Here is a 6,009-nt window from a genome sequence, read left to right on the forward strand (position 1 = left end):
TGAGTCAGCTGGAGGCGCGGCGATGGGTGAAGATCCACTCCCTGCCACACAGCTCTGTCTCTGCCTTGGCACCCCGTGACTCCTGAGGGTCCAGAAAGAACTCCGCCCTCCCTGGCTGGAGCCCATCTCTGGGAATCTGAGTGGATCTGGGGCTGGAAGGAGGAAGTAGGGAGCCTGAAGGCCCCACCCAGAGCCCCATGCGCATCTCACATCTCTAGAGGCCCGGGGTGGGGGTGGGAGGCAGAGGTCCTAGCTCCTGGACACCTACTGGGTAGGGGATGGAGGAGCAGAGAACCCCCAAGGGGGGAAGGGGAGGACGGCCAGAGGCTGGGAGGCCAAAGTCCTGGGTCCCTGGTGAGGCAGGGCTGCAGGTCAGCAGTGGCCCTTGGGACAGGGAAGGTGGCCCCTCAGTGGCGTGACTCACCTGAGACTTCATCTCTCTTTGGGGTGCGGCTACCCCAATGGCTTGGCCTTTTCTTCTCACACAGCTCTGGTTACTGGAGTTGCTGGCCAGGTCTGGGACAGGAGCCCTAGGGAATTCAATCCCATCCCAACAAAAGGATCACAGATTCCGGCAGCTTGGGGCAGGGCAGAGGATTCTGGGAGGGGGCTGGGCAGGCTGGTAGGGCCTGAAAAAGGCTCTACCCTTCTTTGTGTTAGCGTAAGTACTCTCTGCTGTTGTGCCACTTACTTCGTATGACCTTAGGAAAGTCACTCAACCCAGGTACAGTAGGAGTCGACTTAAGAAATACGATGCTTCAAAGAGGAATCGAGGACAGTTTAAGGAAGGAACTATTTATAGATGCGTAGGCAGGGAACTGGGCAACCATCAGGGATGGTGAAGCACCTGGGGGCTAGAAGTATTGGAGAGCCCCTTCTGAAGAGGCAGAGAGAGGGAGCAGATATTAGAGCTGGGAAAGAGAGAGCTGGGCTGTAGGAGAGGACCAGCCAATAGGAGTATTTCAGGGGAGAAACAAAAACCTTTATCAACCAGTGGCTCAGCAGGGAGGGAGCTGAGGAAGGAAAATCCCCATCTTACTCTTCTACACTTTGGTCACCTGCCGGCTCCTCCCATTACTTGAAACCTACCAGAAGTCAGAGTGCAAGACAGCCCATGATGTGGCTCAGAAAGGTCACCCTTTGGGGGGACAGATCAGGATGGAGAAGTATGGGGAGTGGAAATGGAAGGTCAAACTAACAGTATCCACACACATACATCTATTTTCTTATCAATAATATAAACTAATAACACTACTAACTATACTCCATTTGTCCAGGGACTTCCCTGGTGGTCCAGTGGCTAAGACTCTGCACTCCCAAAGTTCAACCAGGTTTGAACCCTGGTCAGGGAACTAGATCCCACATAACCCCAACTCTGAGTGTGGGTGCTGCAAATAAGAGTTCTTATGATGCAGCTAAAAGATGCTGTGTGCCGCAACTAAGACCCAGTGCAGTCAAATAAATAGATTTTTAAAAAATACTCAATTTGTCCAATTTTCCTAAAAAAACAGCAGTCTTCAGTTCAGTTCAGTATCTTAGTTGTGTCCAACTCTTTGTGACCCCATGAACCACAGCACACCAGGCCTCCCTGTCCATCACCAACTCCCAGAGGTCACCCAAACTCATGTCCATTGAGTCGGTGATGCCATCTAACCATCTCATCCTCTGTCATCCATCACCTTCTCCTCCTGCCCTCAATCTTTCCCAGCATCAGGGTCTTTTCAAATGAGTCAGCTCTTTGAATCAGGTGGCCAAAGTATTGGAGTTTCAGCTTCAATATCAGTCCTTCCAATGAACACCCAGGACTGATCTTTAGGATGGACTGGTTGGATCTCCTTGCAGTCCAAGAGACTCTCAAGAGTCTTCTCCAACTCCACAGTTCAAAAGCATCAATTCTTCTGTGCTCAGCTTTCTTTATAGTCCAACTCTAACATCCATACATGACTACTGGAAAAACCATAGCCTTGACTAGACAGACCTTTGTTGGCAAAGTAATGTCTCTGCTTTTGAATATGCTATCTAGGTTGGTCATAACTTTCCTTCCAAGGAGTAAGCGTCTTTTAATTTCATGGCTGCAATTACCATCTGCAGCGGTTTTGGAGCCCAGAAAAATAAAGTCAGCCACTGTTTCCATTGTTTCCCCATCTATTTGCCATGAAGTGATGGGACTGGATGCCATGATCTTGGTTTTCTGAATGTTGAGCTTTAAGCCAACTTTTTCACTCTCCTCTTTCACTTTCATCAAGAGGCTCTTTAGTTCTTCTTCACTTTCTGCCATAAGGTGGTGTCATCTGCATATCTGAGGTTATTGATATTTCTCCTGGCAATCTTGATTCCAGCTTGTGCTTCTTCCAGCCCAGCGTTTCTCATGATGTACTCTGCATATAAGTTAAATAAACAGGGTGATAATATACAGCCTCGATGTACTCCTTTTCCTATTTGGAACCAGTCTGTTGTTCCATGTCCAGTTCTAACTGTTGCTTCCTGACCTGCATACAGATTTCTCAAGAGGCAGGTCAGGTGGTCTGGTATTCCCATCTCTTTCAGAATTTTCCACAGTTTATTGTGATCCACACAGTCAAAGGCTTTGGCATAATCAATAAAGCAGAAATAGATGTTTTTCTGGAACTCTCTTGCTTTTTCAATGATCCAGCAGATGTTGGCAATTTGATCTCTGGTTCCCTTGCCTTTTCTAAAACCAGCTTGAACATCTGGAAGTTCACGGTTCACATATTGCTGAAGCCTGGCTTGGAGAATTTTGAACATTACTTTACTGGCATGTGAGATGACTGCAATTGTGCGGTAGTTTGAGCATTCTTTGGCATTGCCTTTCTTTGGGAGGTCTAGGCAAAGCCTAAGTACTTTTCCTTTTTTGGGAGGTACAATCCCAGGGTGGCAAGAGTTAGGGAAAATGAGAAGTGATCAGGGAGAGGAAATGCAAATACAGAGACCCAACAATTGACTGGATTCAACTGATAATCTTGCTGCTGCTACTGCTGCTGCTAAGTTGCTTCATTCGTGTCTGACTCTGTGCGACCGCATAGACGGCAGCCCACCAGGCTCCCCCGTTCCTGGGATTCTCCAGGCAAGAACACTGGAGTGGGTTGCCATTTCCTTCTCCAATGCATGAAAGTGAAAAGTCAAAGTCAAGTCGCTCAATCGTGTCCGACTCTTAGTGACCCCATGGACTGCAGCCCACCAGGCACCTCCGTCCATGGGATTTTCCAGGCAAGAGTACTGGAGTGGGGTGCCATTGCCTTCTCTGGATAATCTTGCTAAATTTAGCTAATCCATGGTTGGCAATGAAGGTAAATGAGGTGGTATGAAAATTAATAAAGGGAAACCTCACTGAAATGGAGTTGGGAGGCCAGAAGGGAGAGCTCTCACGCACATACTTTGTTATTGTTTTTCAGTCACTAAGCCATGTCTAACTCTTTTGCTCTTTTGCCACCCCAAGGGCTGTAGCCTGCCAGGCTCCTCTGTCCATGGGATTTTCCAGGCAAGAATACTGGAGTGACTTGCCATTTCCTTCTCCAGGTGATCTCCCCGACCCAAGGATTGAACTCGGGTCTCCTGAATTGCAGGCAGATTCTTTATGATCTGAGCCACCAGGGAAGCCCCATGTACACACTCCTTGATGTCTGTACAGGTCACAGCCAGAAGAGACACTAGAGTATTTTGCATCTCCAGCAGAAAGTGACACTACTTTTCTACCCCCCCAGCAAGAGGAAGAACGATTTTCTCCCTGCCTGGCAACAGCTCAGCCACTGAGAGCTGATTTTAATAAGAGTGTCACGCTGGGCAGTTTGTGAGATTTTAGTTGGCTGACCAGGGATGGAACCCGGCTGTCAACAGTGAGAGTGCAGACTCCTAACCACTGGACTGTGTGGAATTCCCTTTAGTGTCTCCTTTAGCTGTATTAATAGAATACAGCTGGATTTCCATATCTGCTTCTGCATCCAGTCTCTTGGGTTATCATTGTCAAGAATCCTTTGGAAACCTACACTGTATACTTAATGTCATGAAAATAGTTTTGCTCTTGGACACCCCTTGAAAGGGTCTTGGGGTCTCTCCAGGGGTTACCAAGAATACTTGAGAAAGGCTGCTTAAAGACAATAATTCTTAAAAAAAAAAAAAAAAAAAGACTAATTCTTGGACATCCCTGGCAGTCCAGTGTTTAAGACTCCACACTTCCAATGCAGGGGGTGTGGGTTCGATCCCTGGGTGGGGAACTAAAATTCCCTGACACAGGATGTACCCCCTCCAAAAGACAATAATTCTTACCCTTTCCCCAACCCCAAAGGCCTGAGGAATAGAACTTACCTCTCTAAATGGGACAGGAACTGACCAAAGCAATGTATTCTGTGGGAAGTAGAAGGAACATTTTTCTCTAGGGAGACAGATTAGAATTTCCGGGAGTCCAAGTGCAGTTTGCAAAAGCTACCCTGGTGATTCTGATAGTTCCTCCACCCCGACATGCACTAGCTTGAGAACCGCTGCTCTAAGTTTCCCAATAGCCAATACAAAGAGGGAAACCCAAGCAACTAGGGCAGAATATAAATTTCTCCTGTAGGTCCTCATGGAGAGGACACTTTGGCGTAAGGAAATCTCCCTCAACAGTATCATTCTGGCAAAAGCAGCAAGAATTTTCATAAGGTTGACTTTTATAGTACAGCAGAATGTCAGTGAATAACACCGAGATCAAATATCATCAATAAAATGATTATACGGGGATGCCTCTGGTGAGAGAGGCCGCGCATGGACACACGGTTCACTGCGGACGTGTTTGGTGGGCGGGGAATGTATAGATCAGCTATTGTGTTAGTTTTCTACTACTGACGTAGCACAATACCATACATTTAGTTGCTTAAAACAACACAAATTTGCTACCTTACAGTTTTGAGGGTTAGAAGTCTGACAGGGCTCTCTCTGGGCTAAAATCACCAGGTCATCAGGACTGAGTTCCTTCCCGGAGGCTCTAAGGGAAAACCCACTTCCTTGCCTTTTCCAGCTTCCAGAGGCTGTATTCACAGCTCATGGGTCCCCTCCTCCATCTTCAGAATCAGCACTGTAGCATCTCTCTGACCCTTATTCTGTCTTCACATCTTTCTCTCTGACCAAAACCAGGAAAGGTTCTCTGAGCTTAAAGATTTATGTGATTTGGGAGGATGTAAAGAAAGGGGAACCCGAACACTTGTGCCCTGTTGGTGGGAATTCAAATTGTTGCAGCCAGTATAGAAAACAGTATGGAGATTCCTCAAAGAATTAAAAATAGAACAGCTGAGCTACCAGGGCAGCCCAGAACTGCCATATGATCCGTCAGTTCTCCTCCTGGGTATTTATCCAATAAAGTGAAAACACTAATTAGACTAGGTATATGCAGACTTCCCTGGTGGTCCAGTGGACAGGACATGGGTTCAACCTCGGGCCTGGAAAGATTCCACATGTCTGGGGGCAACAAAGCCCCTGCGCTGCAACTATTGAGTCCATGCTGTAGAGCCTGTGCTCTGCAACAAGAGAAGCCACCATAATGAGAATCCCAAATACCGCAACTAAAGAAAGCCTGAATGCAGCAGCAAAGACCCAGGGCAGTCAAAATAAATAAATAAATAAGTTAAAAAGAAAAGATATACGCACTTCTATGTTCACTGCAGCATACTTACAATAGCCAAGATATGCAAGCAACCCAAGTGCCCATCAGTAGATAAACAGATAAAGAAAATGTATATATATAATATATATATATACACAATGGAATATTACTGAGCTATAAAAATTAATGAAAACTTGCCATTTACAACATGGATGGACCTAGAAGACACTAAGCTTAGTAAAATAAGCCATACAGAGAAAGACAAGTACCTTATGACTTCATGTAGGCTGCCTCTGAAATGTGTCAGTCACTTAAGTCATATCTGACTCTTTGTGACCCCATGGACTGTAGCCTGCCAGGCTCCTCTGTCCATGCAATTCTCCAGGTGAGACTACTGGAGTGGGTAGTCATTCTCA

Source organism: Bubalus kerabau, chromosome 23 (genome assembly GCF_029407905.1).
Source record: "Bubalus kerabau isolate K-KA32 ecotype Philippines breed swamp buffalo chromosome 23, PCC_UOA_SB_1v2, whole genome shotgun sequence".
Lineage (NCBI taxonomy): Eukaryota > Metazoa > Chordata > Mammalia > Artiodactyla > Bovidae > Bubalus > Bubalus kerabau.